Source organism: Gopherus flavomarginatus, chromosome 1 (genome assembly GCF_025201925.1).
Source record: "Gopherus flavomarginatus isolate rGopFla2 chromosome 1, rGopFla2.mat.asm, whole genome shotgun sequence".
In the NCBI taxonomy this organism is placed as follows: Eukaryota; Metazoa; Chordata; order Testudines; family Testudinidae; genus Gopherus; species Gopherus flavomarginatus.
This window is the reverse complement of record NC_066617.1, coordinates 87,732,274-87,744,778: the sequence shown is the minus strand read 5'-3', so window position 1 is coordinate 87,744,778 and position 12,505 is coordinate 87,732,274. Positions and strand designations below refer to the sequence as shown.

At 46.2% G+C, this 12,505-nt stretch overlaps 1 protein-coding gene across 3 annotated transcripts in view; it reads left to right on the top strand.

Moving 5' to 3' along the window:
* The window catches only part of TMCC3 (transmembrane and coiled-coil domain family 3), a 248,014-nt gene that overhangs the window by 127,348 nt on the left and 108,161 nt on the right, over window positions 1-12,505 (top strand). The gene's annotated exons all lie outside the window — the stretch shown is intronic.

Below are 12,505 nucleotides of genomic sequence, written 5' to 3'. Positions count from 1 at the left end.
TTGGTTCTATAGTTACTACTCCAGCCCTAATGGTTCCTTCAATTTTTGTCACAATTTTCTTCATGAATTATAAGTAAGGCTACGTTTTTGTCAGGGATATTTTTAGTGAAAGTCAGGGACAGGTGATGGACTTCTGTGAATTTTTGTTTATTGCCCGTGACCTGTCCATGACTCTTACTAAAAATATCCCTGACAAAAGGGGTATGTGAGTTCAGCACCCACTGCTTCTGGGGCTACTGGGTCTCCTACCACTGCAGTGCATCCCTTCACCCCCAGGAAGCTGGTAGCTGAGGGTCCCCCAGCTGCTGGTGGAGGCTGGGCAGCTGCAGAGGCCTCCTACGGCCCGCTCCAGCTTGACAGCTGAGGGGAGTGCCTGCTGAGTGCCGCAGGGTCCTCTGACCAGGGCGGGGTTGGGAGCTGCGGGGCAAAAATGTCATGGAGGTCACGGATTCCATGACCTCTGTGACATAATCGTAGCCTTAATTTTAAGACAGTACGTAATGAACAGTTTGAGATAATCAGCCACTCACTTCCATCTTTGGGTAGAACAAGAGTCAACTCTACAGAAAGTGATAGATACTCTTAGCAAGTGATTGTTGCTGAAGGATTTTATAATGTCAACAATATTTAATGAGATCATTTGATATTTTAACATTTAAAGCAAAAATCTTTTATCTTTATTTGAACATTGAAGCATCTGTTACTTATCCTCTCTAGGTACAAATTACATTGATGCTTTTCCTATTATAGTGAATCTTTCATCTTTGAAAAGAGGTGCAAAATCAGTCACTTCATAGCAGTGGTTCACCAAATATCTGATCATCCATGATTTTATGCTGCCTTATCGGAATATACTTGCTTAACTTTAAGCATGTGCTTAAACAAACAGCGAGTGCTTTGTAGAATAGGGATGGACTTAATTACGTGCTTAAAGTTAGGTAGTAACAGTACTTGCACATCATCTCATTGTTCATTCTGCTTGGGCGTTATATCCCTTCCCTCCCATCCTGTGTCTGTCTTGTGTTTAGATTGTAACCTTCTTGAGACGCAGACTGTCTTTTATGTTACGTGTACCATACCTAGCACAATGGCGTCCTGATCTCATGTGTGATCTCAAGGCATTACTGAATTTAAATAACAATAGCTGCTTAATGGAGCAATGCAGGTTGTGTAGACTAATCATACAGAGTTCTATTTACTGTGGTTTATTTACAATGGCATTAGTATTAATTCCACAAGAACAGGGAATAATTTATCCAGTGATATCTCCAGTTGCCCCCAATGTAGCCATCTGTCCAGAATATTATTTCCTAGGCATGTCCAATTTATGTATTCCAAGTTCCCTGCTGGCTGATGGTAGTTTGCAATAAAGAGCTTTTGCAGTAACTTAGTCACTGTCCTAAAGTTACAAATCCTGATAACTCAGAGGAAATTGTTGATTCAAGTTTCCTGTAATTGTCCTCCCACTTTAATTGGCAATTTATTAGACTCTCTTCTGTCCCCCTATCAGCCTAATAACTGAGACCATCCATATGACACATTAATTGACTGACTAAATTGAATTGGTCAAGGAAGAAGCAAACTCTGTGTTAGATGCACAGAATGCCATTTGAAATAACCAAGTAACTGCAGAAACTAAATACATGTGTGAAATCCAATTGTAAGTGAAGCCAGCCTCTCTGTGAAGTGGAGAGTAGCAGCTCTGAGGATTCTGTGACCTGCCTTGCTGTTTTGGTTATTTGCATTAGTCATCCTGACAGCCGAAACCCAAAATTCCTAATTTTGTGATATTGTTCCTGAAATGCTTTTAAAGGAAATATCATCATCTCCCTGACTTGACAGAGTGATCATGAGCCCATGATGACAAATTCAGCATGGCACAGACTGGTGTTTATTTTTGTGTGATTCACTTGTACATGATTAGACTTGTGTGATTAGCAAGCCGGTGAACATGTTTTCCATATGAGGAACCTTGGTGTTATCTCCCCTTTCTTCTCCCAATACATTTCCTGCTCTGTGAAGAACCCAGGTCTTCAAGGTGCTGACCACCTCCTGTAATTACTTAAGATAGGTCAGTCAAAAGCAGAAGAGTTACAAAGGGACCTAACAAAACTGGGTGACTGGGCAACAAAATGGCAGATGAAATTCAATGTTGATAAATGCAAAGTAATGCACATTGGAAAACAGAATCCTAACTATACATATAAAATGATGGGGTCTAAATTAGCAGTTACCAGTCAAGGAAAAAGATCTTGGAATCATCGTGGATAGTTCTCTGAAATATCCACTCAGTGTGCGGTGGCATTCAAAAAAGCTAACAGAATGTTGGGAATCATTAGGAAAGGGATAGATAATAAGATTATATTGCCTCTATATAAATCCATGGTACGCCCACATCTTGAATATTGCGTGCAGATGTGGTCGCCTCATCTCAAAAGAGATATTTTGGAATTGGAAAAGGTTCAGAAAAGGGCACCAAAATTATTAGGGGTATGGAACAGCTTCCACGTGAGGAGAGATTAATAAGACTGGAACTTCTCAGCTTGGAAAAGAGACAGCTGAGGGGGGATATGATAAAGGTCTATAAAATCATGACTGGCATGGAGAAAGTAAATAAGTGTAATTTACTCCTTCTCATAACACAAGAACTAGGGGAGAGCCAGGAGAGCCCTGCGGTTCCACAGATACTGATTTATATCCGCGGATATCCACATCCGCAGATATAAAGTTGTACCTGTGCAGGCTCTAAGTATGAGGACATTTTATTATAACTTTGAACCCCACCTGGAATTGGGGTACCACTGAGCCCTCTGACCCACCACCCTCTCACACTGTGCTGCTGTGACAAGCTGCAAAGCCCTCCAGCCTTCACTTTCACCAGCATTCACACAGATAGGGACACACCCAGCTGCGGCCACACACAGGCTCTCTGACCACCAGCTTCCCAGCCTGGGACCCCAGAGCAGTACCATCCTGCCCTGGTCAAATCTGGCCAGTATATGTGTTTAATACCCAGTCTGCCTCTCCCTCAATGTGAAGAGAACAACGCACATTTATGGTAACCAAGCAGAGAGTTTCTCCAAGCACTCCAGTCAAAGCTCACTGGTTTGGATTAAAACATAAAATAAGTTTATGAACGACACAAAATAGATTTTAAGTGATTATAAGTGATAACAAACAGATCAAAGCAGATTACCTAGCAAACAAACAAAAACGCAACCTAAGCTTAATATACTACATAGATTGGATATGAATAAGGCTAAGATCTTGTCAAAGATATTTTTAGTAAAAGTCACAGACAGGTCACAGGAAATAATGAAAAATTCATGGAAGCCCGTGACCTCTCTGACTTTTACTTGTGACTCTGAGCTGCGGGACTCCTGTCTCCTGCGGCTGCTGGAAGCTCAGGGGGTTCCCCCTGCCACCCGTGGAGGCAGAGAGCTCCAGGGGTACCCACTGCTGCCCACGGTGGCGGAGAGTGGCAGGGAGCAGCAGGGATCCCCCTGCCTTCTGGGATGGCCAGGAGGGGAAGGTGTGTCCCCTGCCACCGCAGTGGCAGGGAGCTGCCGGGGTCTCCCCCTGCCGGAGCTGGTTGAAGTCATGGAGGTCTTTGGAAGTCACGGAATCCATGACTTCTATGATCTCCGTGACTAAATCACAGCCTTAGATATGAATAGCAGATTCTCACTCTAACTGATGGTACAGGCAGACTTATAGATCCTTAAGGCACAGGCTATACTTGCTTTGCAGCTTGGAATCCCCAGGTCTTTCATACATAGGCTAGAAATCCCTTTAGCCTGGATCCAATACTTCCCCCAGTTCAGTCTTTGTTACTCAGGCGTTTCCAGGAGTCTTCCTGTGTGGGGAGTGAAGAACTACAGATGACGTCACTCACTTGTATAGCTTTAGCATATGGTGAGAACCCGTTGTTTCAAAACTTAGTTCCTAGACCAGTTTGTGGAAAAATACTGACATCCAAGATGGAGTCCAGAATCATGTGGCCTGGTCACATATTCTTGTAGAGTCATAGCAGCCATTACTCAGAGGCTGTCTGCAGCATTCTCTGGAAGGCTCACCAGCATTGTTCTCCTAAGGCCTAATGTTTTCCCTAATGGCTCATTGCCTTGAATAGGCCTTTCCCAACCAGCTATCTAGACTGAAAGCATCTTTTCTAGTTGGCATTACCCAGGTGTAACTACATTTGAAGTACAGATACATAGTATTTAAAATTTCAGATACAAAAATTATACATGCATATAAATAGGATAATCATATTTAGCAAATCATAACTTTTCCAATGACACCTCATGTGATGTATCTTGTACAAAAGGCATCATAATTATGCCATAACCATATTATAATATTACTATGACAAATATGGGGTGCAGTGTCACAATAACATGTCTAACGACTTGGACTTTAGGCTTGGGGATTAAGAAGGGATAAACATTTGTAACTTTCACGAGAGGGAGTTCTGCTCCGATGCTCTGTTCTGCTGAGCAGCTGTTAAGATTCCCAGGAGAAAGGCTTCCTTCTGTCATCCTCCAGAGGTGTCCTAGAGAGGGACTCTCTTCTGTAAACCACCTACAGTTTGTGGGAAGAATGTTTTGGTGATTTCCAGCCAAGTAGTTGCAGATGATAGAATTTATACATGCTCTAACCATTTTAAGTAGGGTTACCCATATGTCCCATTTTGTCTGGGACAGTCCCTTTTTTAAGTCCTGTCCTGGTCATCCTGGCTTTTGGCAAAAGTGGGCATTTGTCCCGTTTGCTCTTCCCAACTGATCAAGTTGGCAAGAGCAAACGGGACAAATGTCCACTTTTGTCAAAAAAGTGAGGTGCAGAGGAACATGTGGGGTGATACCAGCCCCACACAGAGAGGGAGGCAGGGCTCAGGCTGGAGGCAGGCAGGGTTTGAGTGAGCAGTGATGCCAGCATCAACCCCGGGGAGAGAGTTGCTCAGGTAAGCGGCTCAGGCTGGGGATGTCAGGGAGGTTGGGAGGGGAGGGAGCTCAGGCCAGCCCTGTGCAGTGTCCTGTTTTTCCCTTTGGGAAATATGGTCACCCTAAATTTAAGCCATCACCGCTCTGAAGTCCCGGCATGTGACGTGCTGACTCTTTTATGTATCTTCATTTTCCATCTTCTTTCTTTTTAAAAAAATATTCTAGGAATCGCCCCATAAAAAAACTATGTTATAAGAACGTTACGGTTGCATCATTCAGCATTCAAATGTCAGGAAGGTAATACAGTGAAGGCTGCATTACAACCATTGTGCAAAGACGCTGTGATATTGTCAAGTATCAGAGGGTAGCCGTGTTAGTCTGGATCTGTAAAAGCAGCAAAGAATCCTGTGGCACCTTATAGACTAACAGACGTTTTGGAGCATGAGCTTTCGTGGATGAATACCCACTTCCTCAGATGCATGTAATGGAAATATCCAGGGGCAGGTATATATATGTGTGCTAGCAAGCAAGCTAGAGATAACGAGGTCAGTTCAATCAGGGAGGATGAGGCCCTGTTCTAGCAGTTGAGGTGTGAAAACCAAGAGAGGAGAAACTGGTTCTGTAATTGGCAAGCCATTCACAGTCTTTGTTCAATCCTGAGCTGATGGTGTCAAATTTGCAGATGAACTGAAGCTCAGCAGTTTCTCTTTGAAGTCTGGTCCTGAAGTTTTTTTGCTGCAGGATGGCCACCTTAAGGTCTGCTATAGTGTGGCCAGGGAGGTTGAAGTGCTCTCCTACAGGTTTTTGTATATTGCCATTCCTAATGTCTGATTTGTGTCCATTTATCCTTTTCCGTAGAGACTGTCCAGTTTGGCCGATGTACATAGCAGAGGGGCATTGCTGGCATATGATGGCGTATATTACATTGGTGGATGTGCAGGTGAATGAACCAGTGATGGTGTGGCTGATCTGGTTAGGTCCTGTGATGGTGTCGCTGGTGTAGATATGTGGGCAGAGTTGGCATCGAGGTTTGTTGCATGGATTGGTTCCTGAGCTAGACTTATTATGGTGTGGTGTGCAGTTGCTGGTGAGAATATGTTTCAGGTTGGCAGGTTGTCTGTGGGCAAGGATTGGCCTGCCACCCAAGGCCTGTGAAAGTGTGGGATCATTGTCCAGGATGGGTTGTAGATCCTTGATGATGCGTTGGAGGGGTTTTAGCTGGGGGCTGTATGTGATGGCCAGTGGAGTCCTGTTGGTTTCTCTCTTGGGTTTGTCTTGCAGTAGGAGGCTTCTGGGTACACGTCGGGCTCTGTTGATCTGTTTCCTTATTTCCTCGTGCGGGTATTGTAGTTTTGAGAATGCTTGGTGGAGATTTTGTAGGTGTTGGTCTCTGTCTGAGGGGTCAGAGCAGATGCGGTTGTACCTCAGTGCTTGGCTGTAGACAATGGATCGTGTGATGTGCCCGGGATGGAAGCTGGAGGCATGAAGGTAGGCATAGCGGTCGGTGGGTTTTCGATATAGGGTGGTGTTAATGTGACCATCACTTATTTGCACCGTGGTGTCAAGAAAGTGGACCTCCCGTGTAGATTGGTCCAGGCTGAGGTTGATGGTGGGGTGGAAGCTGTTGAAATCATGGTGGAATTTTTCCAGAGTCTCCTTCCCATGGGTCCAGATGATGAAGATGTCATCAATGTAGCGTAGATAGAGAAGGGGTGTGAGTGGACGAGAGCTGAGGAAGCGTTGTTCCAGGTCGGCCATGAAGATATTGGCATATTGTGGGGCCATGCGGGTGCCCATAGCAGTGCCACTGATCTGGAGATATATATTGTCATCAAATTTGAAATAGTTGTGTGTAAGTATAAAGGCACAGAGCTCAGCAGCCAGTTGTGCTGTGGCATCATCAGGGATAGTGTTCCTGACAGCTTGTATTCCATCTGTGTGTGGGATGTTTGTGTAGAGAGCCTCTACATCCATGGTGGCTAGGATGGTGTTTTCTGGGAGGTCACCAATGCATTGTAGTTTCCTCAGGAAATCAGTGGTGTCGCGGAGATAGCTGGGAGTGCTAGTGGCATAGGGTCTGAGTAGAGAGTCCATATATCCAGACAGTCCTTCAGTGAGAGTGCCAATGCCCGAGATGATGGGGCGTCCAGGATTTCCGGGTTTGTGGATCTTGGGTAGTAGATAGAATAACCCTGGTCGGGGCTCTAGGGGTATGTTGATTTCTTCTGGTGTTAGTGTAGGGAGTGTCCTGAGTAGATGCTGTAGTTTCTTAGTGTATTCCTCAGTGGGATCTGAGGGAAGTGGCCTGTAGAATTTGGTATTGGAGAGTTGTCTGGCTGCCTCCTTTTGATAGTCAGACCTGTTCATGATGACAACGGCACCTCCTTTATCAGCCTCTTTGATGATAATGTCAGGGTGGTTTCTGAGGCTGTGGATGGCATTGCGTTCTGCACGACTTAGGTTGTGAGGCAAGCGATGTTGTTGTTCCACGATTTCTGCCTGTGCACGCCGGCGGAAGCATTCAATGTAGAGGTCCAGGCTGTCATTTCGACCCTCAGGAGGAGTCCATGTGGAGTTCTTTTTCTTGTGCTGTTGGTGGGAGGGCACCCGTGTATCAGTGCACTGTTCAGTGTTGTCCTGGAAGTATTCTTTGAGTCGGAGACGGCGAAAGTAGGCTTCCAGATCGCCACAGAACTGTATCATGTTGGTGGGGGTGGCAGGGCAGAAAGAGAGTCCCCGAGATAGGACAGACTTTTCTTCTGGGCTGAGTGTGTAGTTGGATAGATTGACGATATTGCTGGGTGGGTTAGGGGTACCACTGTTGTGGCCCCATGTGGCAGGTAGGAGTTTAGACAGCTTACAGTCCTTTTTCCTTTGAAGAGAGGTGAAGTGAGTAATGTAGATCTCCTGTCTTATTCTAGTGAAGTCCGTTTGTATAGAAGTTTGGTTATTAATGAGAGTCTCCAGGTTGGAGAGCTCTTTTTTGATGTTTTCCTGTTTGCTGTATAGGATGCTGATCAGGTGGTTCCTCAGTTTTTTTGATAGAGTATGACATAATCTCTCACTGTGGTCTGTGTAGTATGTAGATAGCAGTGGATTTTTTACCTTTAGTCCATTTGGTATGATGTCCATCCGTTTGCATTTGGAAAGGAAGATGATATCTGTCTGTATTTGTGCAAGTTTCTTCATGAGGTTGATGGATTTCCATTCCATACGGCTAAATGCAGTGCCTTGCATGGTGTCAAGTATCAGAGGGTAGCCGTGTTAGTCTGGATCTGTAAAAGCAGCAAAGAATCCTGTGGCACCTTATAGACTAACAGACGTTTTGGAGCATGAGCTTTCGTGGATGAATACCCACTTCCTCAGATGCATGTAATGGAAATATCCAGGGGCAGGTATATATATGTGTGCTAGCAAGCAAGCTAGAGATAACGAGGTCAGTTCAATCAGGGAGGATGAGGCCCTGTTCTAGCAGTTGAGGTGTGAAAACCAAGAGAGGAGAAACTGGTTCTGTAATTGGCAAGCCATTCACAGTCTTTGTTCAATCCTGAGCTGATGGTGTCAAATTTGCAGATGAACTGAAGCTCAGCAGTTTCTCTTTGAAGTCTGGTCCTGAAGTTTTTTTGCTGCAGGATGGCCACCTTAAGGTCTGCTATAGTGTGGCCAGGGAGGTTGAAGTGCTCTCCTACAGGTTTTTGTATATTGCCATTCCTAATGTCTGATTTGTGTCCATTTATCCTTTTCCGTAGAGACTGTCCAGTTTGGCCGATGTACATAGCAGAGGGGCATTGCTGGCATATGATGGCGTATATTACATTGGTGGATGTGCAGGTGAATGAACCAGTGATGGTGTGGCTGATCTGGTTAGGTCCTGTGATGGTGTCGCTGGTGTAGATATGTGGGCAGAGTTGGCATCGAGGTTTGTTGCATGGATTGGTTCCTGAGCTAGACTTATTATGGTGTGGTGTGCAGTTGCTGGTGAGAATATGTTTCAGGTTGGCAGGTTGTCTGTGGGCAAGGATTGGCCTGCCACCCAAGGCCTGTGAAAGTGTGGGATCATTGTCCAGGATGGGTTGTAGATCCTTGATGATGCGTTGGAGGGGTTTTAGCTGGGGGCTGTATGTGATGGCCAGTGGAGTCCTGTTGGTTTCTCTCTTGGGTTTGTCTTGCAGTAGGAGGCTTCTGGGTACACGTCGGGCTCTGTTGATCTGTTTCCTTATTTCCTCGTGCGGGTATTGTAGTTTTGAGAATGCTTGGTGGAGATTTTGTAGGTGTTGGTCTCTGTCTGAGGGGTCAGAGCAGATGCGGTTGTACCTCAGTGCTTGGCTGTAGACAATGGATCGTGTGATGTGCCCGGGATGGAAGCTGGAGGCATGAAGGTAGGCATAGCGGTCGGTGGGTTTTCGATATAGGGTGGTGTTAATGTGACCATCACTTATTTGCACCGTGGTGTCAAGAAAGTGGACCTCCCGTGTAGATTGGTCCAGGCTGAGGTTGATGGTGGGGTGGAAGCTGTTGAAATCATGGTGGAATTTTTCCAGAGTCTCCTTCCCATGGGTCCAGATGATGAAGATGTCATCAATGTAGCGTAGATAGAGAAGGGGTGTGAGTGGACGAGAGCTGAGGAAGCGTTGTTCCAGGTCGGCCATGAAGATATTGGCATATTGTGGGGCCATGCGGGTGCCCATAGCAGTGCCACTGATCTGGAGATATATATTGTCATCAAATTTGAAATAGTTGTGTGTAAGTATAAAGGCACAGAGCTCAGCAGCCAGTTGTGCTGTGGCATCATCAGGGATAGTGTTCCTGACAGCTTGTATTCCATCTGTGTGTGGGATGTTTGTGTAGAGAGCCTCTACATCCATGGTGGCTAGGATGGTGTTTTCTGGGAGGTCACCAATGCATTGTAGTTTCCTCAGGAAATCAGTGGTGTCGCGGAGATAGCTGGGAGTGCTAGTGGCATAGGGTCTGAGTAGAGAGTCCATATATCCAGACAGTCCTTCAGTGAGAGTGCCAATGCCCGAGATGATGGGGCGTCCAGGATTTCCGGGTTTGTGGATCTTGGGTAGTAGATAGAATAACCCTGGTCGGGGCTCTAGGGGTATGTTGATTTCTTCTGGTGTTAGTGTAGGGAGTGTCCTGAGTAGATGCTGTAGTTTCTGTGATATTGTCTTTACTTAATCACATGTAAGATGCACATTTTTTCCTATGGTCTTTGATAAATGAACCTTGCAAAGGAACAATGTTACAGACCTACAACTTTGAGAAATGTGTAAAATTAATGCCTAATACAGGGGATTAGAAGTCTGGATTTTACACAACATCTGGAAAGTACAGGGCTAAAAGACTTTCTGAACAACAGAAATGCAGTAGGTGTCTGCTATCAGTGCAGAAATACCCAAGCACAGAGGGATGAGAGGACAATGTACCTTGGCTCTTGTGAACCCAGTTAATTACCTTGTTGTTCAGGGATCATAACAGGGAAGAGGATTGGAAAAGCTGCTTTCTTGCTGATCTTGAGTAATCCTTGAAAGAAAAGTTAGCAGCAGACCCAAGAAAGCAGAGTGTGTGTGTGTGTGTGCGCGTGTGTGTGCGTGCGCGTGTGTGTGTGTGTGTGTCTTTTAATTTCTTGAAATATATACTATGTGACTGGGCTTTTCTCCCTCTCCCTCCCAGGGCCGGTGCAACCATTTAGGCAAACGAGGCGGCCGCCTAGGGCGCCTAGTGGTTGGGGGTGCCTAAAAGTCCCCTCAGGCGAGGAGGTGAAGTAGAGGTGAGCTGGGTGTGGCGGCCTGCGGGGGGTGTGTGTGCGTGGGAAGGGCTGCCCGCAGTAACGGGGGGGTGCACAAGGGAACAGCTGCCCGCCCCAGCTTAGCTCCACTCTGCCTCCTCCGCTGAGCACACCGCCCAGCTCTAAGTCTCCTCCAATCAGCACAGCAAACCTGGGCAGGGAGGAGAATTAGAGCAGCGCCAGCATGCTCAGTGGAGGAGGCAGAGCCGAGGTGGGCTACCCAGGCAGGGTTAGCTGCTGGGGTGGGGGGCAGAGGGGAGAAGTCTTCCCAGGCAGGGTTAGCTGCTGTGGCGGGGGGAGTCTCCCTGGGCGGGGTTAGTTGCCGTGGGGGAATGGGGGGGGAGATGGTTTAGCAGTCGCAGTGGCAGGGGGTAGCTGCTGCGGGGGGTCTCCCCGGGTCGGATGCTGAGTTAGCTGCCGTGGGGGGGTGGGGTTTGCTGGGTGGGGGGTACAAGGTGGAAGTTTCGCCTAGGGCGCGAAACTTCCTTGCACCAGCCCTGCTCCCTCCCCCCACATCTCTGAGACATTTTAAAAACTCACAAGAGACTTTAAACTGTAGATAATTATCCTAGGCCGTATAGATGTGTGTTCTATAAATACATTCCAGTTTATCTGAGTTTTACAGGATGGGTGAGGGCAAGCATAGGGAAGGAGTTAGGGAGTATGTATTTTTAACTTCCTGGTAGCAAGATTTCTTATGGAATCTAACAGGATATTTGTGTGTTCTTCATGCCTTTTATCAATACACAAGAGTGAGCTATCACACAGAGTCTGTTCTATAAATGTTCATATTAGTCCATCCCGGAGTCCAGCTGAGCTGTATTCAGTGCTGGGCTCAAGAGGGGTTTAAGGTCACTTTGGCACTCCACATGGTATCCCCTCACCCCAAATTTAGGGTGAGCCTTGCACTGCTCCATGGTGTAAAAGGGACGTATCGGGGCTGAGGGTCTGGTTCATTGTGTGTAATGTCATGTCTGCTTTGAGACACTGTGAGGGAGGAGTGATGGTGTAATCCTCTGGGTCTGTTACCATGGCACAGCCATTGTGTGTGCCCTCTGCACTCCTTCTTACAAATATCACTTCTGTAGGTACGGTGGGAGAATCAGTGCTCTTCTGAGCGTCAACCCCACATCCGCATAGCAGAGGGGAAAAAGCTCACCCTTTGGATCATTACTGCAGGTCTTCTTCCTAAATCTAAATGGTTCAAGGCACCTATCACTGGCATATCCAAGTGCTGTACATATAAATCCATTTCACATTCAGTATATCCTCCTGTGATCTCATCTATAGCTTGCCTTGATTACAGGAAGGATTCTTTCTCTTGTCTTTCTGCTCTTGCCATCCCTGTTGGACATTAATGCAGATATTATTGGGAGGAAGGCTTTAGTGGGGCTTGAACCAGATCTGAATATAGCCTGTCCAGGGTTGAATCCAATCCCCTTTGACCTGAAGTTCCACAGCTGAGTCCTGTGCTGAGCATACTCTTTCCTTAGTGCCTGAAGTCTGAACCTGGGTTTCAGTAGCTGCAAATCACTGATGATAAGGCATCCCTGAGATTCTGTAATGCAGTGAGTCATCAGAGCTTGGAAGTTGCAAAGTACCACAAAGAGAAAAGGGGGAGGGAGGAGAGGAAAGCAAAAGTAAACACCCAACAACTCAAGAACATGTACACAAAGAGAGGAAATCCTTTAGAGTTAACTGCTTCCCAGAAAAGCAGAACTATTCTCTGCTAACCTCTGTCATGGAACAGCGGGGCCATCCCACTGAAAAT